The sequence below is a fragment of the Ixodes scapularis genome, unplaced genomic scaffold (assembly GCF_016920785.2).
Source record: "Ixodes scapularis isolate PalLabHiFi unplaced genomic scaffold, ASM1692078v2 PGA_scaffold10__122_contigs__length_95168666, whole genome shotgun sequence".
NCBI classification, from domain to species: domain Eukaryota; kingdom Metazoa; phylum Arthropoda; class Arachnida; order Ixodida; family Ixodidae; genus Ixodes; species Ixodes scapularis.
Genome location: NW_024609836.1, coordinates 9,693,468 through 9,719,001, shown reverse-complemented (window position 1 = coordinate 9,719,001; position 25,534 = coordinate 9,693,468). Strand labels below are relative to the sequence as shown.

At 45.8% G+C, this 25,534-nt stretch overlaps 1 protein-coding gene across 1 annotated transcript in view; it reads right to left on the bottom strand.

Annotated features, from left to right (window-relative positions):
• Positions 1 to 11,755, bottom strand: part of LOC8023850 — a 104,400-nt gene extending 92,645 nt beyond the window's left edge. Inside the window, exon 1 of the mRNA XM_040205442.3 lies at positions 11,583 to 11,755. The gene's annotated coding sequence lies outside the window, so the exon portion shown is untranslated. The remainder of the gene's footprint in view (positions 1 to 11,582) is intronic.
• Between the last annotated feature and the right edge of the window lie 13,779 nt (positions 11,756 to 25,534).

Below are 25,534 nucleotides of genomic sequence, written 5' to 3'. Positions count from 1 at the left end.
AGTTCTTCCTTTTAGTGACCCCTCGCTCCAAGGTTACTATGTCGAAAAATTCCCTATTTGAGGTACTCTTTTCCTGTAAAATTTTAAAATATCCCTGCATTCTTTTACTTTCAATTTCATAGCAGCTGCGAAATTTAACTTTGCAAGCATTTTGCCACAGAAGCCACATGAAATTGCATGTTTAAGGAAAAGAAAATGTTACTGGTCAGTTTATATTTTTATTACCTCAATGATATAACTTTTAGACGTGGCTGTTTCCCTGCACCTAAAAGCCATTCAAACACCTTTGTTTCCTACACCGTGACTTTCTCACTTTTTCTTAAAACTTTTGGACCACAAGGTGTTTTTAATAATTAGTTCTCTCTAAAGTTTTTCTCGGGTTTTCTCGTTAAGATTTCAAATTCTTGCTAGTAATCGCATTAAAATTCCTATTCCCCTTTTCACTGAAACAGAGAACGAAAATTCTCTGATAATGGAAAAATTTCTCGCGTGGAACATCACTGGATAGTAAACACCTTGCACCAGGTCTGCACCCGACGCATGGTCCGCACATAAAACATACTCACACAAAGCACACCTCGACAAATGCCGGCATTATTAAAATGAAGCTCGCATTATATATAAATCATTGTTAACATGCTCCATCATCTACAAAATCTGCCATGTCTTGCCTCAATAAACAAACTAGAAAGGAATTAATAAGAGAAACCTTGGTTATTCTGCACCTGAAGATAATCCGTATTGCATAAAATATCAACTCTCGAAAATGTAAAGTCTGCTGACTATACAATATTTCAAACTTGGGCGTTGCCAGCTGGCAAGAAAGTCACCTTTGTACTTGACCACCAGAGTGCCAGTGCATTCACAAATGTGACCATTTTTTGTTTCCTGTTCGCCTTACGACACTGTTACTCGTCTTATTCCAACGCAAATGTGAAGCGTACGTTTCACATTCAGCCACTACGAGTTCAGGTGTCCACCATCGAGGTAGCCGTTGCTCCGAAATAAACGGACCATTACCGCGAGTTTATGGCCCTCACTATCAAGCGACGTGCATCACTCAGTCGTGTAGTTGAGGAAGCATTAGACGTAAAGACGTCGCAAAATACCGAGCATGCGCTCCCCACTTGTGTAAGCGCCCCCTCCCATTTTACGAAAACTTAACACTTTTGTGGCCGCCATCTTGAATATCATTTCCAAACCGAATAAGGGCCTCCTCCCTGTTTTGATCAGATGATCTCTAAATTTAAAGGGCGCGCTCGCTCGGTGTCTCGCGGTAGTTCGATAGCACCTGCGTCGAGCATCGTAGTTTGGTTGCGACTTGCGTTTTCATGCCAAACGCCGAAGCAGAGCCCGTGCCCGACCGGTGGTGCTCGACCGGTGCTTGGAATGCCATTCCGAGCAGTGTGTTTAGCGTCCTATTTCACCCGTGTGTCAAAAGCGGTCCCAAAATGGCAACGAACGACGTCCCAAATGCCGGAGTGGCGGATGTCGAGACCCTGGTGGTTGGTACTAGAAGTACTGGGAAAAAGCAGGAACGAACGCGGAGTCCCAACTCTCTGCTGTCGAAGCTTCCGTGGACTGCCACACTGGAGAGCGAGCAGCGGCAGAACGGGCGCCTGCCACCTCCACCACAGTCGCAGAAGCGTCGCGACGGCAACGGCGCGACGCTCATGCGACGTCGTAGGGGGGAATTCGAGGCACCACTTTTTTGGATGTGGTAAACGCTGAACTTCTGTGGGTGACAGAAAATTCAACGCTACGACCTTGGTATTGGATGAATGAATGTTAATGGCTGTGCCCTTTATAATGGCCACCTAGCCTCCAAACTAAAAAAAAAACATGATTTTTTTTTTTTTTAAGTTAGTTTTTTTTTATTTGTACTTCGGTGAATCCGGGAGGCGTCGAGCACAGCTGCTTGCCTGCCCTCGCCCGTTAGCCTCTGCTGTCTGCTACAGGTCGTTTTATACGGCAGTTTCCCAGAATACCCTTTGGTGCCCATGAAGGGTGCTGCACACTTTGCAAAAGGTCTATTAGTCCCGCAAAATATTCTTATACCTTCGAACGAAAGGAGGCTAATGCGAGATATCGATTTTTTGTATGAAGTTGCTAATGGCCCGTTACGTGTGCCTTTGCCCCTCCTTGAAAAGGTTAGGACACATCAGGAATAAACTACCAGACAACTATGCTGTTAGGATTCTCTCTATGTTCTTATATTTTCGCTAAATTTGTATTGAAAATGGCTCGGTAGTTTCGTGGATAATCCGATTTATATGTGGGAGGCTCCGATCCACCTTATTTGGGAAGGCCACCATTAGAGCCACTAAACAAGCTACGCTTCAGAGTAACGACACTTACCTATCGTGTGGCTTAAAATTATGGTTTGAAGCTATCTGAAACCACGAGAAATGCTTTTCCGTCCTCCGCTAATGTTTATAAAGTTTGCGACAGAGCAAAGCAATATTACGCCAGCTTCCTGACATTAAATCTGATGCTGAGGAAGTTGCACTATTGGAACAGGTCGACCGGCAGTTGAGTCTGCTCTGCACAAGCACCAATATGGTGGCACCCACAACAATATCGGAGAGCAGAGTGCTGACACTCTAAGCGTAGCTCATTTAGTGGCTCTAGCTGCCAGGTTTGTTGGGCCGTCCCTCACCCAAAGTGCGGCGTCCCCTAATGCTCGCCCGCAGACTTAGCTCTCTTAACGCCTCGCAACTCCTCTTTCTCCTTCACTTTCTGCGTTTCGAGCCCGCGGTTTCGAGACGACCTCCTCTATGACGTCGCTCGCTTCGTCGGAGACTTCGACACTGATCGCAATGGATACAAGAGTGATTACTATCGAGGGATGGTGGAAGACGGTAATTCCGACTTAGGACCTGCTGGCAACCAGCTCCAGCTCCAGCGACGACGACGAGAACATCGTGGACAAACTCGCCGCCGTCCGCTAGGATCTCGCACGTGCATGCAGGGTGGAAGGTCAAAGAGCGAGGAGGCGAGAGCGACAGTGCTGTTGGAGTAGCCGAGTAGCGTCAGAGTGTGCAAACGTACCGTGACAAGCCGAGAGAGCGTTGAACTAAATATCATGATAACGTGGTTTATGGGCACCACGATATGGATAACTTGGGCAGCGTTGCCTGGTCGCTAAATGAAAATTACCAACATCCGTAAATTGATTATTGTAATTACTAGAAGCCTTAAAACACTGAACTTTGGTGCATACAATAAGTAGCCTATGAGTGCTCTCTTTAAAGAATAATAAAGCCATTTATTGTTTGTGTGTTCAACAAAAAAATTAATTTTTTTTTTCTTGTTTTACTTTCCTAATTGTTGATATCTTGCATTTAATGACATGTCGACAGCTTCTTTATAACCGCAAAAAGAGTGACTTAGACCTATTTTGTCTCCTCATAACATTTAAAAGACACTCGTTGGCATCTTGATGACATGTCTTTGGTTCATCCCGTTTTAGAATAGTAAACATTTTTTTTAAATATGTCGTTTTTTTGGTGCGAGTGTGTGTAATGCATACACTTTTAAGAGCTGTGCGTGTCGACAGCGAAGGGAACAGTAAACGAATATTGGTATGCTTGACTGTCATAATGTAAATTTGGGCGTCACAGCCCATTAAACTTGGAAATAGCAAGGTTCGACCGTAGCTTCTTCGAAATAATACACTAAGAAACACAGATAAAGTGAACGTGGAAGGATACTGGTTGGAAAAGCACAGGATTCTTGGCTTTCCGGGTGTCTTATAAACGTCTTTTCCGCCGTCTGTCTGCGCTGCAATTTGTCCGGTGGGGCCTGAAAATAGTGCAAAAAAAAGGAAAGAAATAAGAAGAAAAAGAGGTGACCTTCAAAGACTAACGAAAAGAAAATGAGTGTGCAGGCTAAAATTATTACTGAGCATTATTCATGGCGATAATAGAATTAACTATGATAATTCTGTAACATTCTCCCAGGGCTACTCGAAAAGACAAAAACATAGATTCTCCACAATTCCATTTAAGTATCGTAAAAATAAGTTCAAATTCTTTTCTTTTTTTCTTTTCACTAACGGTGAAGGAGGGGAACAGGCTTCTTCGTGATACAGTTCAGCAGGCATTGCTGGATATACTTATTCTGAATCTCGTTTAAACTGTACTTCTTTTTTTTTTTTTATGACATTTTTGTTTATGCTATTGTGTTTTGTGGGTTTTCGTCACTTTGTTGCTGTATACCGCCTGCTAAAATCTCATGAGAGTACCAGTACCCCTAAATAAATAATAAGAGCAAGTCATAAGTTACATATTCACCAGTGTTATATCCATACTAGTCACCTCAGGTTATCCGTGGTATTGCAGTGGATAAATTGCTCATCTACAGCGTGAAAGTGTAACCATGCCTCCAGAGGCAGACCAATCACTTGCTGCCTAAAACATTTAGTGTGCCATTTATGCTTTTCTTTGTTTAACTTTAAATACTCAGAGCTACTTAAATAAAGAGTTATACCCCTGTCAGGGGCTGTTTCTGCCGCGGTGGCACTAGGTACAGCGCAGAAAAACCACCATCGTCTGGCTTAAAAATGTGCGCGTTTGCAAGAATTACGCACACTGCTTCTCACCACAACACAGAATTACGCACACTGCTTCTCAAGTAAGAGATAGGTTGAAATCCGAGTGTTCTTCACTATCTGTGTTTCTTTTATTCTACCCATTGTTTCGGTTCTGTCATTTTTCGTGTTTCTCTGAAGTGTTCCTTTGCTATCGGCTGAACTTTGACGGTTTCGGCCTTTTTGCCACAGTAGAATTTTCTGCGTCAATCTCTCCCACCGTTTACTGACGTTTAGGGCCGGCTCGCTAGAAGCCGCGTCCTAGCAAAGGCAGAGGGAAAGAAAGCACTGGCAGAGCCCGCACGCGAGCTGAGCAGCACTTGAATCACGTTGATGCCGGCTCTGTATCAGCACCGTCTTGTAGAGCTCCAGGGAAGCTGTGATATACGTTCCCTCTGCTGGGCACATGAGTGTTTGGAAGGGCAGGAAAAGAGCTATGTGCGCCAAGAATCCCGGAGGCCATGGTCTATAGGGCTGTGCGGCTGACACAGCACCACTCCTCCCCCCGGTGAGGCGCGCCCATACTAGTTAGGCGTAAAAGGGGAGCAGACGACGCGGGCACCTGGTGTGCTTGTCCTGCTGGCCTCGCGCTTCGTAAAGTAAGGTACTAAAGGCAAAAGGGCAGGGCACCAGGTCTTGCTGCGTCATGGCCACTTGACGAACTCATCAAGCGGCCGTGAGTGTGCAGTCAAGTGCCACAGCATCATATAAAACAGAAAGAGATATGCGTCTCCAGAAAAATTCTATTCGTTTCCAGGTGGGTGATTCCAGAAAGAGCACCAGAAGCACGAATTAGGGCAATGCAAAGGACGGAGTTATTGTTTTGCAGTCTCGTCGCATGATTCGGTAGTGCAACTACGCTTACTTGTCACATTAATAGACTTTTCGTAGATCACACACAAGAGCATGTAAGAGTTTTCATTGCTTAGGGGAACTTGTGCCACCACTTTGAAGGTGGACTACCATTGTGTCTGCAGAGCCCGCAATTCACAGCTAATGATCTACGAGTGGTCCCTTACATAATAGCTACAATGGTTCCCTGTGGCCAGGGTGTTGGAACGAAATGTTTTTCGTTCCGTTTTCATTTTCGTTCCATACAAAAAAGTTCCGTTCCGTTTCCGCTCCGGAACAAAAAAATAATGCTCCGTAACAGTTTGCAACGGTTTCTTTCTATGAAAAAAAAAATCGCAGCAAAAATTAAAAGGAACGTAACATTTATTTTTACACAAAAATAGATAATTCAGGCGCTCTAAAGGAATCCGCGGAAACGACATTGCTTCTCAGATCATGTTCATTGCCTTAAGAATGAGATCATGATCAAGGCACCGAGCATGATCTCAGAAGCAGCACGTCATCAAGTGTGCTCGGTGAAAGGCAAGACCTCTGGTGCGATAAAATAAATTTCAGCACCGAGAAGGCCCTGAAAGCCCATAGGGATGAAGAAGTACACTTTTGCAACAGAGTCTCAGACTGCCGTATCCGTAGAAAAACAAAAGATGGACTTCTACAACGCCGGGTCACAAACTTCCCACGCTTGCCTTGATCTGTTGTCTGTCTGTGTCGTCCGAAGAAAGCATGGAGGGAAAGGGCGCAAGAGCCAAGGAGAGCATTGTGAGCGTATGGAGGCGTCGCGCCACCGCGCTCTCATTGGTGGGAAGCAATAGCGCCTTGCGTCATGTTTTTTGTTTCTCGTTGTATTTTTTGTCTTTGTTTTTGCTATGCTTGTTCGCCCGGAGTTTAGACGTGGGGGCGATGGCTTGCTTGTCTTTAATTATGGTACAAACCAACGGCAGTCTCTTCGCTTCGTGAAACGAATTACTGAAATACCTGATATTTTCCCTTGAACCGAAAACCGATAAGAAAATTTTTCGGTTTCACTCCGGAACAAAATAATAAATAACGTTTCGATTACGTTTCCGTTCCGCCAAAAAATATCGTTTTTTTCGTTTTTCGTTTTTGGTTTGTTCCGATACCCTGCCTGTGGCTGCCAACAAAAAGAAAACCCTAAATATGCAGTTAACATTTTTTAAACAACTTTAAAATTGAGAACAAAGCTCCCTTAGCTTACCTGCCAATTTTGTTCCCCAAAACTTACAAGAGAAAGCGAGAAAGAGGCAAATGACATAAGAGGTAAAATGAGGAAGATAATCGTAGCCCGCATCGCGCATTGATCCGATCGCGTAGTTGAAAAAAAATTGGCACTAATGGCAGTACTCTATCTTTTTATATATATTAATAAAATGATGTAAGCCACCGGGAACAGTAATTTTCCAAAGAACACTAAAAAGTGCACTAGAACAGTCCTAGGCTGACCAGTTACAGTGATGGAAGCGGCATTGGACATTTTGTAGCAGGTCTTGTAGCAGGCAAAATATATGTTTGGAGCAGTGACTGGAATTCTGGGAGCAGACGCCAACGTCCGTTAGCCCGTCACTTCAACATGAAAGTGGGATTGTATAGCAAAACGTGTTCATATCTGATAATGATTGAGTGCTCCTTTTTGATACTGAAGCATATTATTTATTATCCTTTGTAGTGAGAGTAGATACGACACAAAAAAGAAAACACAGCCTCCTTTAGAAATGAGGTCTAGGTTAGAGTTGTGCTGAAAAATGAAGCCTAGCACAACAGTTCAGCTGAGTTCCTTATTGAGGGTATTAATTCACTGGCTGTCTGCTATAACGCCAAAGTTTTGGCGCTGGAGTTTTTTTTGTAAATAAAAAAAGGATAGAGTTTTTCTCACCCTCCCGCTTTTACTCTCGTTAGTTAATTTAGCCTAACAATATAATCACAGTAATAATCCAACAAAAGTGAGCATATGCACTAAAATGTCTATCAATAACCCCCTCCCCCTTTTCCCTTCCAAGGTTTATGAAAAACAACCACCAGCAAATATTGTGAAAACATACATTTGTCATTTAAAATTGACATTGCACTTCAGCGGATCTCGAACCAGAGTTTAGTCCAAGTTCGCTGACCTTACGATTGACAGCTGCAGGGACCTACCTTGACTAAAGTATTTATGCAAATATGGATCCGCATTGTTTTATCCTTTCTCGGCACAGCAATTTTAAAACTAGAGGTCAACTTACAGTCAGTACCAGAGAAAGGTGACCTGTAATAGCACTGCGCATAATTTTCGAACCAACTGCATTAAAGGGAAGTTACGGAGCTTCTTGAAAATAATGAGTTAGAAGTGAATTCTAGTGTATTTTTACCCCGTGAACCCGAATACCCAAACCATTTGCTGCGCGAAAACGCGAAAGGCAGTCGCTGTCCGTGATGTCATCGACAGTTCTTTTGGCTGCCCAAGGCTAGGGAGGCGGGGCTTCAGCCCTATTTCGAAATTGCTCCGATTGCTCTCCGGTGCGTCGCATCGAAACATAATTGTGATATCTGTTATTCAAAGTGCCAAATGAATGCAATTCAAGATTTTTTTTTTCTCAAATGCAGAAGTGCCGCATCTTGCCTTTAACTTTTGCACTCCCCCAGGTCAGCTGCTGCTCCTAGCACTCCAGTGCAAAGCGGTGAAGCTTGACGCGCGCATGCTGGCGCGAGACCGTGAAAGCTGAAAGAGTGGCACACATAGTCACGGCATGAAGGCATCTGGCAGACACAACAATCGAGTGATATCTTCAGAAGTAAAAGACCTTGGTTCTGTCTTAGTACAGTAGCCGCTATCCCACTATTTAGCCCATTTTTTCCTCCCGACATCGAAGACATTGCCTGGAAATGGAGACGATAACGGGGCATGCGCGGTTGACGAGCAATCTCAGCACTTCAGTTGCATCTTGAGTCAAGACATGGGTGATGCTACGAGCCAATGGGACGAATCAAACGGCGACATCAGGGCATTCGTCATTTATCTGTGCACGCTCTTTCATTAATTAAACCAACCAAGTGCAGCGAATGCCCTAGAATTGTGCCTTTATTATGTCTTTGTGATAGTACGTGTTTGAGCCTTTGACTGTGCTCCGACCCAAGATGAGACAAGCTATACGGCGGGTAGCGTAGACATCGTGAAATACATATTTGTACCATTTTCGTCGTCTTCTACTTTTCTGAATAGAATCGAGCTACGTATAATAAAATATTTTTATTTTGTGCTTTGTTTAAGGCTGCTTCGGCGCAGATGTGGCAAAATTTAATTACATTTCTCACAGAGAAAGATAAGTAATGTTAAGGTCATTTGCTCGTGCAGACTTTCTATATACAGGGTGTTTCATGAAAGGTGGACAAATTCAATATTGCGAAAACTATGCGTCGCAAAAAAAAAAGGCTTGTGTCGTTTTGGTCTTGGGCCAGGGACTATTAAGAAAATTATAAAAGTCTGGGATAATTAAGTTTTTAACTATTTTTGCATAATTAACTTTTATAGTGTAAATAGTGCAACCAGCCTCTGCTGCGTAGCACGAGGACAGCGCAGTAGAGGTTGAACTATTTCTCCCAGGGGCGCAGTGCCGTCGGGGCCGAGATGCGCTCCGATAGCAAACCGAAACTTAAAAACCTGTTGAATTTGTATGGTTTTTCAAAAAGCCGTAAAATGCTCCGTGTGCCTTCTATCGTTCTTCCATTTGTTGATTTTGTGTTTTTTGATGATGCTCAGCAATTTTCTAATTGAAACTATGTCCTCAAACACAATATTAAAAAGTTAATTACACAAAAATAATTAACAGTCTAATTATCCTGGACTTCAATAATTTTCCTAAATAAGCCCCTCGCCCAGGACCAAAACGAAACACGTCTTTTTTTTTTTGTTGCGAAGCGTAGTTTTCGCAATATCGAATTTGTCCACCTTTCGTGAAACACCCTGTATAGCTAGTATAACTGTGCCTAAACAGCAAAATGGACCTTTTCCCCATACCAACAGCACAAGGCGGTGGCTGCACAACCAAAAAATTGAGGAAGTGACGTACCTGCGCTTCCAATTGATAATGGGAGCTACACTACCAGTTTCTATGCTCTCAGTGCTGCAGCGAGCACCCAACGCGACTTCAAAGAGGGGCATCCGTGGCGTCCACCTAAACATTGTTTTTTTTTTTTCGTCCACTTTCTTTTTTTGTATAACACAATTATATATATGCTGCAATTACGTGTTCTACTCGCTGATCCACAGACTCCTTCCGAATTTCCTCGATTTTTCGCGCAGACTTCTGCCGCTTGGCATTGGGTGCTCGCGCATGCGCAGAACGCTTCTCGGAAAATGTCTATTGTCATACTCTGGTCACAAAAAAAAAAAGAATGTTAAAAATAAAGAAGGTGACATTATTGGCTCGACTTTCGAGCCAATAATGTTGCCATCTTTTCGTTGATTGGCGATCACACGTTTTACTCAAAAGTATGACAGGGTTACTCGACCGCATACATAAATTACGATTCTATAGCTTTGATGACAGTGGTACGTGTGCAAAGACACAGCAAGTGTCGCGGTGTGTAATAAAAATGTTATTTTGACATTCAACCCACTCAGAATACTTGGGAACAGATGAGCGGTGGTCGTATTCACGTCCTACATTGGTTTTTCGGACAACTTGGCCTACTTTTGCGTTTTGGCTGTATATGTCTCATCATAGATATCATTCACATGAATTAAAACAGCCGCGGCATGCTTCCAACTGCCGTTAACTCTGATTTTGCGAGAGCACTTGCCCGAGCTCAAGGACTGTGTGCGACTGCGCAGCTGTTGCATTGCCCATATGAATAGTTGCATTGCTCATAGTTGCATTGCCCATATGAATATTTCCAATACACGAAGAAAATGTAGCAGACACCTTTGACCACGCCAGAGAACGACAGGGTGTCTACCTTTCAGGCGCCCAGCCTCCACTACGCGCTCGAGGTTCGAGAGACGCCTATACTACTTCGTCGCACCCTAGCATGGACTAACCGCGAAGGCTGTGCTAGCGCGAGCGGCCAGCCTTGACTGCCTTGACTATAGCACTTGCTGCGTGAGCACTCGTGCAGCCGCCGCGGCTTCATTTAAAGCGGCTAGCTCGCGCTTTTAGCACGCGCGACTAACAATAGTCCATACTGAGGTGAGACGAAGTATAAGCTGCAACCAAAGCTACAGGCGCGAGCTAATCCGTGCTTCTGGCTTTGAGACGTGCATTTGTAGCGCGGGTGCTCGGTCTGCAAGTGCTTCAAAGCGGGTCCATATCACAAGAGCGAATGACATTTTAGCGAACGGCGACATTTGAGCGAATGGTCGTTTTAGCGAATAACGGGGGCGCGCGTTAACCCATCCGTCGCGCTGCGCTTTACGCCGCTTCGCGGCGACAGTCTACGGCAACTCATTACAAAAATATGAACTCACTTGGCCCACCCGAAAACGCCGCTTCGCGGCGTCCGACTATTCGCTAAAGTGTCGTTCGATGAAACGTGGGCGTTCGCTAAAACGTCATTCGATCAACTGAGTGCCTCCCCTTCAAAGCAGTGACCTCGGGCTCTCGTGCTTGTCTCAACTGGGAGGCACTCATTTGATCGAATGACGTTTGAGCGAACGCCCACGTTTCATCGAATGACACTTTAGCGAATAGTCGGACGCCGCGAAGCGGCGTTTTCGGGTGGGCCAAGTGAGTTCATATTTTACTAATGAGTTGCCGCAGACTGTCGCCGCGAAGCGGCGTAAAGCGCAGCGCGACGGATGGGTTAACGCGCGCCCCCGTTATTCGCTAAAACGACCATTCGCTCAAATGTCACCGTTCGCTAAAATGTCATTCGCTCTTGTGATATGGACCCGTCTCAACTACACAGTTGAAACTGCTCCTTGCAGTTGTCATCCTGTCATTGCACTGGTTTTACAGGCGCAGTTTTGGTTCGATGTCCGAGAAGGAAGGTCTAAGCCAGAGGCAACATCATTTCATGCCCGTATCATAGTCCCGCGCAAAACCGTAACCCTGTGTGCTTCTTTTTTTTTTGTTTTTGCTTTGTTTTGGCGGTTACAACAGTTACAACGTGGTCACAACTTTCGTATTGTTCTCGGGATGCTCACCTTGCTGCTGTGGCGTGTCTCCGCTTCCTTCAACGCGTACGGATATTCGCAGATTCCAACGCTTCATGAGTATCTAGGGTATACTCCGGGAAAAATGATTAACTTTTATCGGGAAATTAAATTTGCACCCCCGAAGAGGTCCTGAACGAAGGAAGCACTTGGCGACATCGGCCATTGTGCGCGTTCAATTATTCGCGAGAGTGGGTCACGTGATCAAGCAAACTGGTTTAAAAACATTTTCTGGCGTTTTGGTAGCGTTACGTTACAGCTGACAAAAGAGTATTTATTTAAATATAAATACTCATGGAGTAAATTAAGATTCGTTCAGTTGCTTTCTGCTATTTTGAGTTTACACCTTCTTCACTTCCGAAAAACTGACAACGGCGCTCAGAATGGTTCCGATTTGAAAACGTTGAAAAGGAGCAGTGGAGGAGTTCTTTGAAACGTTTGAAACGACGCCAACGACGCTGTGATGTCGCGTGGTGGAAAGCGTTCCTCTGTCACTGCGGTTTTGATGGGTGCTTTGTCGCTTGCTTGTCTGCCAGTGCTTAAACAAGTTTCATTGGCCGCTCATGGCAAGATGGATAGCCGTCGACGAACAGCGTGAGTTCTCGTGTCCCTCGAAAGTGCGTGTGCCTCGCTCTCGCAACGCTCGCGACCATGATTTCACTGTGCTCGCGACGGGGTGAAACAAGTGACCACAAGGACAGCAGCGGCGCGGCCCCTCCTTCATAACACGGGTGAGCAGCGGAACAGAAGCGTGCGTGCAGTGAAAGCACCGTTCAGGGCCACATGCTGGCGCGTGTAGCATCGGCTGCGTCTGGACGTAAGCTGAACGTGATTGCGAAGACCGCTTGACACACTTCGACCGAAGCCCAGGTAAGTGTGTGTGGCACTGTGGATGGCCACCTTAAATCATTTACGACGTCATTTACATACATTGCAGTCTAGTTGCGCTCGTGTAATCATTGTGATGTCCTGCCTCTACTGTTCCACTGCACAAAAAACAGGGCGACGAACTCGGCGTTCGTGGAGGTTTTTCAGACCTTGTTTACTGTTGCAGCCGTCCAAAGGCTTGCGGTCCCTCAGTATGCTCGGAGTCCAAATACCGGCGCTGCATTTGGTCGACGTGTTTGCACAGTTCCCGGTCGTCCGGTATGACAATGGCGCCACCACTTCGGCAACAACTGCGGGAAACCAGCGGGGCCCAGGAGTGTAGTTCATGATGAAAAATGGCGCGAAACACAAGGACACAGAGGAGAAAATTACACACAGGACAGGGTGCTGACTGTGTAATTATCTCCTCTGTGTCCTTGGGTTTTGCACTGTTTTTCATCATGAACGTATACCAACTAGCCCAACTGTCCATTCTAGTGAGCGTAGTTCCTCACATACACTGCATTGCCTGATGAAAAACTCTGTGCTGGCCTGTGCTCTTTATTGTGGATGGTCTGGTCATGGTCTCTCTGATCCTGCCTGGTTGTAGTCTGCCAAGGAATGTGGGATGGCGACTAAAGAGTAGCTCTGCAGGGTTCCTTCCTATACAGGGTGTCACAAAAGAAAATTTACACAGTCTTTTTAACCGCAAAAATAAACTAGGAATCGCCGAACGCCCATTCTCCGCCCAAAGGTAGCGCTAGAGGTCACAACCAGATGGCAAAGTTTCAGCCTGATCCGATAACTTAATCAAAAGTTATAACTGATTTTCTGAAAATTTCAATGGAAAAATGGCGGCCGACGGAGTTTTTGAACACATGGGGCTCTATGGCACCAGAAACCGAAAACGGGCAAAAATGGGCTCCATTTTCCCATTGAACTTTTCAGAAAATCATTTATAACTTTTGATTAAGTTAACGGATCGGGCTGAAACTTTGGCATCTGGTTGTGACCTCTAGCTCTACCTTTGGGCGGAGAATGAGCGTTCGGCGATGCCTAGTTTATTTTTGCGGTAAAAAAGATTCTGTAAATTTTCTTTTGTGACACCTTGTACTTGTGTATGGGGTGGTATACTGCTGGAGAAGGAAACTCGTCGGACGTTGGTCCCAGCCGCCCTGGATGATTCATTTCAAAGCATTCTTACTTGTTCTGACCATGTGCTCTGCCTGCCCTTTGGTAGCTGGATGAAATGGGGCAGATGTCACGTGGTGATTCAGGCCGCTTGCTAAGAACTGTTAAAACTTCTCAGAACAAAACTGTGCCGCATCTTCCGATACAGTAGAGTCAGGTAGTTTGTGAGTCGCAAAAAGACGACAGAGGCACTCGATGACGTTGTACTGGTCATGGAAAACACTGAGATCACCTCCAGCCACTTAGCGAAAGAGTCCACAGTGATGAAGAAAACTCGCCCCTGAAAAGGCCTGTCGAAGTCTAGGTGAATACGCTACCACGGCGTCCCCGTTCTCGTCCAATGGTGCACGGGGACCTGAGGGGGATCTGATCTCGATGTCTGGCATGCACCGCACACATTCAACTTGTGCTCAACGTCAAAGTCCATCTTCGGCCACCACATGCAACTATGGCCGAGGGATTTCGTGCGGACGATCCCTGGATGCGCACTATGCAGTGCCTTCAGTACCTGAGCTTGAGCTTCACTGGGGATCGCAACTCTGTTGGCCTACAGGGCTCACCCCCTGTACACAGATCTCATGCTGTCACTGCTCATAGGCCTGAAACTCACCACCCAGTCGCTCTACCCCCAAGTGCCCAGCTGAGGGCACAGGACAGCACAGGGTCTCGCCGAGTCAAAGCAGCAATCTCCATTTCCTGCATAGGAGGCTTTGTAGACACTTCCAGCATGAAAACTTTTAGGGTGGTGCACAGACAGTAACAGGTGAATGCAGTCCGCTGAGTGCGTCAGCATCGAGTGCCTCAAGTCCGTTCTCTTTACTCCTTCTTCGAGTTTCATACCCTGAGCGCAGCAACTACACGGAGCATAGCATACAGGAGAGCGACACACCACAACTACCTACGAGCCACATAAACCACTTTCAGCCACACGGTTCACAACGGACCGGGCTTCTTGCAAATTGGCAGAAGGTGAAATTATTTAGAAGATAAATTAAGGACTCGGTAATGCGACAGAGAGTAAAGTATAAAAAAAAAAAGAAAATAAGACAGGGAAGTTTTTATGAATGTTTTAATGTTTTTGAAAGGTTTGAAAACTTTGCTACTTGGCCTCGAGCAGAGCCGTATAAAGAGAGAGTTTGGTCATTCATTGGGAAGTGTAGGAGGCAAACGAGGAGGTGCCATTGGCTGAAAGCGGGCTGGGCGTGTTCCTGGCCATCCTCACAAATTCCAATGTGCTCAACCATAAGCCACAAATACAGTCCAGCCTGCTTACAACGAACCCTTTTACGACACGAAATGCGTTCGCTATAACAGAAGTTTAATATACAGTTGAATGTCGTTAATTCGAACTCGAGGGGGACCGAAAATTTGTTTGAATAAAGCAAAGTTTGAATTACAGGGAGTTTCCACACATTGAGATGCGACCTGCATGTTAGTTTTAATTAAGAGAGTTCGAATTAACAAGATTTGACTGTAATTGGATTTGCCTTAAAATTCATAATAAATAAATAAGCACCGCGCAGATTTAAAACGCGCCACCAGCTATCAACGCGCGCAGCATTTATCCAAGGAAGTTTGTAATCACGGTCTGTTTCAATAGTGCAGACCCAATGATAGTGCTCTCCAGGTGGCTCAGCTGATCAATATAGACATTGCTCAGTCCCTGTGTATACACCAACTCAACTCTCCTACGTCACGCCGCGGTGGTGGCGCGCCGGACGCACTTCCGGTCTGGGGCGGTGGGCAGAAGTCGCCGTGCCAGACATGCATTCCTGTGTTCCTTTGGAAGAAACGAGACAAAAAACCTGCCTTCTCGTCAAAATGCTGCGATGGGGGCTTTACCAAGAGAGTTTGGAAAGGTTTGAAGATCAGTTTTCATGTGTTTTTGTACCCTCCGTTCGTCCGAGAACGTGGATAGTAGCCGTGAAAAGGGCAAACCAGACGCTGTCGAACTACGATTGCGTGTGCGGGCCACAATTTGTGGTTGCCAGATGTATTTGCTTTGTTCCAACATGAACGAGAGAAAACCCCCAAGTTGTCCGGACCACCCACGGGTTCAGTGCGTCTTCAAATTCCCACGGCCGCCTGATCGTTCGAACTTTCGTCTGCTCTTTCAAAGTTGTCTGCTTTTTGTCGTCTGCTCGTTCAAACAAAAGCGGCCCGTAGACCAAACTTTGACCCGGTGATTGCAATAAGAAGTAATTGCAGGCCTCAAAAGGCTTAAGTAGGCTCGGTGTAAACAGTAGATACAAGATGTTAATTATTGGTACCGGTGGCCATCACCTACTTGTTACGCTTGGTCTGTTCCCGCTTCCGATTTTCAGTATCGACGTCAATCTTCGCCGCTACCTTTTACACTTTTGCAGCACGAGCGACGTCGCGACCGAAAATAGCTACAAGAATCTCACCATGGTTTTGGCGTCCATTCTGCAGCGTTCATGCGAATGAATCGCCGCACATCAAATTATTTACGGAAAGTTTAGCGGTGTAACGAGCCTTGATAATTTCGCTAAGGCGATTCAAGTGGTAAGACATTGCAATGAGGACGTAGAATCGACAACTCCAACGCGAAAAAGAGTATGCAGACTAGAGCACTGCACGGGCCGCTTTTGTCAGCCCGGACCCGGCCCGGGCCCGGCATCATGGTAAGCTACCCGCCCGAGCCCGGCCCGAGAGTTTCCAAGCGGGGCCCAGGCCCGGCCTGGGCCCGAGCATTATCTATGTTACCCGGCCCGGCCCGGCCCGCCTGTGTTATAACAGGCCCGGGCCCGGCCCAGGCCCGAAATTTAGTAAAGTGTGAATTTACTGAGCAAGGCGTTTGCATTTCAGTACCGGATGGCTCTACGAATAACCCGCGTAAATTATTAAAATCGTGACACCAGAGTGTGACATCGGCCTAACATATATGGAGATAACAAAGGCGACAGGCCTATATTGCAAAATCCCTAATATTTGCGAGCCCCTGCTTTTCAATTAAAAATTCACGAAACATAAGAATGCGCGAAAGTGTCCGTCTTCAAGAGGTCAAAATCGTGACCTTCTAGAATTCGTTCAATGAACGCGCATATGTCCCTTGTACTGCCTGATATGCGAAAATTTGAGGCTGCGTAAATAAAGGTTTTTACAGTAGATGACTTGACCGCCATCGACTCAATCAACAGACACAACCTGGACCTCGTTTTTTTTTATTATTCACAAGAAAAATGAACGGCAATAACAAAGGTGTGATGAACTATTTGTACACTGAAGTTGTTAGCGTACATGCACTACATGTTTTTGTGCAAGAACAGGAGGTTATCTAATGTGTCTGGTTTTAAGCACGTTCTCCTCTCTTGGATAATGTATCCCGCGGCGCTGAAATTTCGTTCACTAGTAGCACTCGTTGCAGGAATACAGAGAATCTTCCTTGCAAGGAAAGAAAGACGTGGATATTTCTTGCATTGGGACTTCCACCATTTCAGGAGGCCATCGATGCCCTCGCACGAACCTCCGGCATGGAGGTAGCTGTCTAGTTCATCGTCGTCAATGTCCGTCTCAGCGTGGTCGTGCCAGTCTTGAAACTCATCAAGGAGTCTCCGTTTTGGTGGCTTTGTACTGGTGCATTCTTCACCGGTCTCCTGTTCAGAAGGAACCTCCGGAACACCGAGCATCATTTGTCGCACCGTGCTGAAAACAGCGGTTCTCTCCGCTTCTTTCAGGGCCCGCAACTGGCGGAAGGGGGGCCATAACAGTGTGGCAACGTAGTGTATCTCTTCAAGCTGCAGCTTAGCTTCCAGGAACTGTGCCGCACGTTTCTTGAGCTGGGAAATAGTCCTTGTGTCTGCAGCCACTGGGGTCAGATGTCCTTTGAGCTTCCGCTGGTATAGCAATACCAGGGGCAGCGTTGGTTGCTTGTCTTGCTCAAGCTTCTCGCTGGCCTCCTTGAATGGCTCCAAAAAGTTGACGACGTCCTTTAGAGCTGCTTTGTTAAGATCCTCCATCAAGGTATTGCCCCTGCTGTCAAGAAGAGATTCAATGTCTTCATACTGTGTGACCAGAGACTTTATCATAGCCGCCTTGGAATTCCATCTGGTGCTTACCTCTTGACACACACCATGGGGCAGCTGATTGCACAGTCCGCTTTGCTTTAGAAATGTGACAATGGCTTTTACCTTCTTCAGGCTCTTCTGCAATTCAGGCAGCTGCTCGGCGAGGTACTCATCGTCGAAAGTATGCCGGAGAACAGTATTCAATATATGGGCAGTGCAGCTCATTCTGGTGTAAGGACGAAGTGCGTTAATAATGTTCGCACCTTGGTCCGTCACAAATACTACATTTTCCAAGATGGCCTCCTCGTAGCCCAACTTCGCGCACCTACGCACAAGCTCTTTCCTTATGTTATCTCCAGTTTTCTTCTCGGGAGGAAAATCACATGTAAATAGGACCAAGCTGATTAGTTCCCACTCGTCGTTCACGTAGTGAGCAGTGGCAGTTATGTACGCCACTTTCTTGTAGTCGTCAGTCTACATGTCCACAGTGAAAGCGCAACGGCCCTCCTCTATAGCTTGCCGAACCGCTGGTTTTATCGCTTCTCGGAGTTCTTCACCGACTTCAGCTACCTTGCGAGATAGTGTCGTGGGGTGTAAAAGAACATCTTTTGCGGCTATGATTCCGTGCCGCGCCCCAATAGAAATTAGCTCATCGGCTAACTTCAAAAACCCTTCGTCACATACGACGTCAAATGGCCTCATATCCTTGGCGCACCAACGAACGCAGGCCGTCGTCACATTCTGCTTGACGCTTGCAGTTATACTAGGTTTCTTCTCGCTAAAGAAGGACGTTATAGGAGTGCATTCGGCCGGCACCTTGCATTTGTGGCGATTCAAGTGAGATGTTCCTGTTTTCCCACCATCGTAGCTGAGAAAGCCTTTGAAGTCTTTGTACTGCACGTACCCCGCCGGCGACAAAGTATTGGCGTCAACAAGTTGAAGAAATTTTTTCCAGACTTCACTCTTCTGGGCCACCCTCGGGATGAGTTTGAGTTTTCCGGAAGCAAGGTCGGTTTTTACGCGTACAGATTCTACAGAGCTCATTTCAGCAAAGGGCAAAAAATAAACGGTAGCTAAGACGTGAAATAGCACTAATGTAGCTCTACACCATGTAGCTTCGTGGGCAAAGTATATCTCTTGTGCAACCCACCTGCAGTTTGATCCGCTGAATGTGAAGTCTCATTCCGGCAAAAATGAAATGCAGTCTCGATTAAGCAAAACGTGAACAATCCGCATACAGAACTAGGCAAGATACAAATCTGACAAAACGCGCACGGGCAATGCTGGCAACGTAGCAAAAGTCCCAAACAAAAGGAAACAAATTCTCAAAAGTAAAGCTTCTACCTAAGTAGCCATGCAGTGTCATATAATATTCACTGGTGCTTAGTGGCAGTCCGTTAACCACGACGCAAAGTTGCGGCAACTCTCGAAGGTAAGTTCTTCTGGAGAAGCAGGCGTCCAAGTGTCCCGATCGACCTTCAACGCGACGACAGCGGCAGCAAAAGCATGCTCCCGGGAATCGCACGGCAGTCAGACTGAAGACGCGACAGTCTACATTCCCTTGAAAATACAACCTCCAACACTAACTAACCGGAGCGCGACGCGGTTTTCTATACCGAGCGCAGCGGCGTCTGTCTGTACTTTCCGCCTGCAAAGCGGTAAAGAACAACAAAATAGACACCTCCCGCACGGGCGAAGCCGCGGCCGCTCATCGATGCTTCTCTCCTCCCCCGCCGCTGTCTGCTCAGGGCGCCAGACGCCAAGGCGCCAGAGGCCAGGGCATGGCTATAGTAGCTCAGGAGTCAGGAGCTCTCTCGTTGTGCTCGTTACTTCCCGATCTTTATGTTCTAGTAGGTTCTATCCTAGTTGAGAGGGTTGGCTCTCGCCTCGTTGCTCGCTCGGGATAAACGCGCGTCAATCGTGGCTTCGCGGGTGCGTTCGTTTCCGCGCCGCTTTTTGAGACATCTTGTATTTTCCGAGCGAGTCATGTGGCCGCTCACAGTTACGTGCAGATAAAGGGATAAAAAAATTTAAGACGCTCTGCCAACTGTACGCTAAGCGGGATGAAACTTTGAACGGCTGCGTGCTCGCCTTACCGCCTGCCCATGTTGCTGGGATCACCGAGCGCGAAATTCAACGGACGCCGTCGGCATCACTGACACGTACAGCGGGCCCGAGCCCGAACTAGGCCCGAGCAGGTGCTGACCCGAGCCCGGCCCGGGCCCGCCGTCAAAAGCCCGGGCCCGGCCCGAGCCCGCCAGAAAACCGCCTTACCCGGCCCGGCCCGTCCCGCGGGCCGGGCCGGGCCCGGGCTTTCGGGTAGGCCCGAGCCCGTGCAGTGCTCTAATGCAGACTCACACAGACGCCGACAACGTGACATTCGAATGGTTTGTTGACGCGGGACGCGGTGCTTCTTGCCCGTACTCCATTGCGCGTGCGTTCGAACTGTCGTCTGCTCTTTCAAACTTGGCTGCTTTTTGTTGTCAGCTCGTTCAAACGACAGCGGCCCGTAAACCAAACGTTGACCCTGTAATTGCGATAAGAACTAAGTGCAGGCCTCAAAACACTTTTGAAGGTTGGTTGGGGTAAGTCGGCTAAGTGCAAACAGATACAAGAAGTTGTTGATCATTGTTACCAGTGGCCATCACCGACTTGTAATGCCCGATTCTACTTGCGGTTTTCAGTATCGATGTCCACCATCTTAGCTACGGTCCACGCTTTTGCAGTCCGAGCGACGTCGCGACTGAAAATAGCGAGCAGAATCTCATCGTGGGAATCAGGCTTTAGCGCAATTCTGCGGCGTCCACGTGAAACGAATCGCCGCACGTCACATCATTCACGCAAAGTTTTGCCTCGATAGTTTTGCTGAAGCCGCTCAAGTAGTCAGATATTGTTAGGAGGACGTAGAATCAACAATTCCAACGCGAAAAAGAGCATGGGGACTCCCACCGACGCCAACAACAACGCAATTCAATGGTTTGTTTATGGGCGACGGCGGGCTTCTTGCCCACCATCCACCGCGCATGCGCGGCGCCGGTGGCGTCCGCTAGGGGCGCTCCGGTTTGTTTGTAAACATGAGTTGGTGTATAGACCAGCTGCTTCAACGAACCTATGTTCCCCAAAGCTGGCGTCGTCAAGACCGGAGGTGAGGGAGCAACCCCATCGCCGCCGTCGTCTTCGTCATCACCCTTGTCGTCGGATGCCGCAATGTCCTAAATGGTCGGCTGTACCTCCTGTACGATAGCTTCGTCGGAGGTGCTCTTTGAGACGACCTCATCTTTGTCGGCGTCTATGCTTTTTGTGTCGTCTTGGCTTGCTTCCGCGGGAGAAAACAAAATCCCAGCTTTCTGATAGCATTTCTTGATGCTCCCAGCTCTTCTCTCCATCCACGAAGCTTCAGCATATCCACCGCATTCATGAGGGAGATCCTCAGATGAGGCCTTGGTGCACTCTGTCAGGCGATTGCGATGTGCAGCTTTCGATGACGCGGCGGCGGTACCACACTTTAAAATTCCTTATGATCCCCATTTCAAGCTGTTGGAGCTTGGCAGTGGCATTTGGAGGGAAGAACGTCAGTGACAGCATTCAGCTGCTGGTCCACGTGATGCACCGAGCAATTATCCAGGGTCAAGAAAATCTTCCTCTTTTAATAATAATAATAGCTTTATTTACCATGTATAAGCATGGTGTGGGTACTGGGGAATAAAGCTGTCCAAGCAGCTTGATTGGTCCTCAGCCCCCCTCAGGTAAATACAGTGGCGAGAAAGACATTTAAAAGAACACAAGAAATTATATAATAATGCAAGGTACTTTCATCATAACAATGAACAACAGACAACTAGCAGCAATACATCAAAAAAGAATAGCACTGCCTATAAAAGAAATTGGGAAGTTGTACACAAGAAAGGGAAAACTATCCAAAATATTCAAGATGCTTCAACAGAATATATATATATATATATACATACATGGCATACATACACATACATGCATACATACACATATATAAACACACATATACACATACGCACAGACATAAATGTGTTTTTATGCTTCGTACATTGCGCGAAGTTCACTATATCTGCAAGTGTACAGATCAAAATGAACGTCGTGGTAGTTGTTTAAAAGGGATGGTAAAAGATAACTGAGACATTCTTTTCCGGAGTTTAGTTGAGTTGTAGGGACTACCCAGCTCTTTTTGTGTCTTGTACAGTAAATAGAGGTTTTTATTTGCAGTTGGGAAAGATTGCATATATTACTTATATTTCTGTGTTTCTAATCTATAGCGGGCATTCAAACGATATCTGTATAGGTTGCGTGCCCTGATAACGTGAGAACGACAAAAGAAAATTGAACTTGGTGTTCCATAAGGGGTGTTATAGATGTGGCAAACATATTTCTTTTGTAATAAATGAATACACTGTAGGTTTGAAGATGTAGTTGTCCCCCACACTAGTTGACAATAGTTTAAGTGTGAGTAAAACAGTGAATTATAAAGAAGCAATTTAACTTGTGCGGGAAGGAGGTATCGAATGCGTCCAATTATCCCAGTAATTTGCGCTATTTTTGTTAGCAAGTAGTTTACATGAGCGTCCCATAGCATGTCGGCGGAAAATATGATACCGAGACACCTGAAATTATCTACCTCTTCTATACGACGTGAATTAAGGAAGATTTCTGGATGTGTAGGAACGGGCTTGTTTTTGGGTCTGAATATAACCAACCGCCTTTGTTTTTCTTTAATTTACTTGCATAGCATTAGCTGCCGACCAGTTCTCGAGTGTTTTCATTGTATTATTACATCGATCTATAAGTTCATGAATGTCATGGCCAGAGAAAAATATGCTAGTGTCATCCGCATATACTATAAATTTGGCTGTGGGGCTAATATTTACAATATCGTTAAGATAAACGTTGAAGAGTAGTGCCCCTAATATGCTGCCCTGTGGCGCACCACAAAGTACTGGTTGCGCCTTTGAGCGCATATTGTTAATCTGGACAACCTGTTTTCGATTAGATAAATAAGATTTTAGAAGCAATAAAACACGTCCTCGGATACTGTAGCAGTTCAGCTTTTCAAGCAAAATGTCATGATTTACTAAGTTAAAAGCCTTTGAAAAATCTATGAATACACCAAGAACGATGGCTTTGTTTTCAAATTGTGTGAGTATATATTCTTTTTGTTCAAGTAATGCTAGTACACTTGATTTGTTTTTACAAAAGCCGAATTGGTGTGGCGTCAACAAGTTATACTTATCATTAAATCCCGAAAGTCTCGAGTGCAAAAGTTTTTCAAATACCTTTGAAAAAACTGGCAGGATGGAAATTGGCCTATAATTTCCCAGATCATTTCTATCTCCCTTTTTGTAAAGTACTGTAATCTTTGCTTTTTTCATATTTGATGGGAAGACAGCTGTCTCTAAAGAGGTGTTAAATATATCAGTGAGGATAGGCGCGATTATATCAGCTACATGCTTTACCGGCCGTATCTGGAGACCATCAATATCACAGCTACTACTATTATTTAGACTTTTGATTACTGATATCACCTCAGGCGCGGTGACCGGTTGTAGAAACATTGATTTGTCATTTCGGATGCTCACATATTCGAGAGCAGTCGACGAGTTACCACGTGTAGTCAGATTTGCGAAGAAATCATTAAAAGCGTCAGCTAATTCGGCTCCAGACAATTCCCTTCCATTCACTCGTAGTTTCGAGATAGGAGCATGTGGAGAACCACGATTTAATAGTTTGTTTAGTCTGGACCGTAACACGTCATGGCGATTGCTTTTATTGTTCAAAGCAGAGGAATGGTATTTTGTCCGCGCAGATCGCAGCTTCTTTGTCAATTTATTTCGGTACTGTTTAAACGTCTTCAAATCATCAGGTGCGCGAGTATTCAGGAAGCATCTGTATAGCTTGTCTCTAATTTTCATTTCTTTACGCAGCTCTGGCGTAATCCACGGCTTCCTTGTTTTTCAACTTTGTTTACGTTCTTTAATAGGGAAGTGGTCGGTATATAGCTTTTTGAAAATGTCAATAAACTTATCGTAAGCATCATACGCCTCACTGAAAGTGTCTGTTCTGTTCCAATTTTCCCGCAGCAATGCAACGCGGAAAGAATCGAGGGCTTTCTCCGTAATTGATTGGTATAGAATTGTAGGGCTTTTGTTAGCTGCTAGTTGAGTTCTTTCCACACAAAGGAACACTTTGAGATGGTCACTAATGCTGCAGGTTATAACTCCAGCCTTAGCGTACGACTGCAATGAATTTGTAATAAACAGATCGAGGACGGATTGGCATTCGGCTGTGACTCTAGTCGGAACAATAATCATGTTGACAAAACCATTAGATGTTTTTACAGTGTTAAAATTCCTGGCAGATTGGCTATTGTTACTCATGTCGATGTTGAAATCTCCTCCAGCAATTAAGGTCTTTTTGTTTTCACCAACGAAGGCCAGAAATTGATCGTAGAATTTTAAAAATATCGAGATGTCTCCATTAGGTGGCCGGTAACAAACAGAATATACTGTCTTATTTAAACACAAAGAGAGTATCTCATAGTCAGGCGTAATCAAACTGTAACAATCAAGTAACTGACATTCAGCATTCTCACAGAGCAGTAACGCAATTCCACCACCTCGTCCATTGTTTAAGTAGTAAGTCGTATAGTTTGGTAACCTGAGCACATCATCTTCACTCGTGCTCCAAGTCTCAGTTAACATAATGGCAGAAAGTTTAAATGAAAATTCAGTAAAGAATTCTTCCACACAAATTACCTTGTTCTTTACAGACCTTGTATTTAAATGAATACATTTCTAAAGTTGAGGCTTGGCCGAGTTGGTACATACTTCGGAATTAAAAACAGCGCGGAAAGACGAGGACCAGACAAAGAAGTGACACGGACGTAGCGCTGTGCGCAAAATCGCAATATATATTTGCGGTGTCACGAACAAAAGAGAAGAAAGAAATTCAGCCCATGTGATGCACCGCCAATAAACATAAAACAATGATAAAAAAATATGTATATACATATGTATAAAAAAAAAAGGAAATAAAAAATAAAAATGCGCCATGACACAGCCGTAAAGTGTATGTGCTAAAAAACGAGCAAGTCAGAGAACCAGTAAATTGATCTCTTTGCCTGATAGGGCCACAGAAGGACTGCTTACACATGCTGCATCCAACCTTGCTATCTCTACAGCCTCTAGAATTTCCCGAGTAAGCTGGTCCCTATGACGCTTAACAACCTCACACCGTTGGAAGTCGGGTAGGCAACCACAGTCGCGGCAATGAATGCCCAGATGACCGGACGCGGTTGTGGAGACACTGTAAGCGTGCTCTCTTAACCTGTCGTTGAGACAGCGGCCCGTCTGGCCAACGTAGCGCCTGCCACACGTCAGAGGGAGAGAATAAACAACCCCCTCAGAGCACGAGACGAAGCGATCTCGATGCCTCGTACTGCAAGTCGTGGCTGCCCTCGAAGAAGGATTAACAGCTCTGCACAACCTGGACAACTTGTCCGGGGCAGAAAATAAAACAGCGACGTCACATCTGCCAGCAATGCGTTTTAGGTTGTGGGACAGGCCGTGTATGTAGGGAATGACCGCAAACTTTCTTCTTTCCCTTCCCTTTCTGTTGTCGGCCTCTTCTTCACTTGTCATAGGGCTGCTCTTGATATCTTTCAGCAAAGACTCGGCGACCGTTGTTAACACGTGGGAGGGAAATTCTGCATCTGCGAGGCATTCAGTTTGCCTGTCAAAGCTATGTTTAATTTTATGATAACAAGACCTACGCAGCGCATGTGTATAGCAAGTCCTAGCAATCGCCCGCTTGACAGTTTTTGAGTGAGCGGAC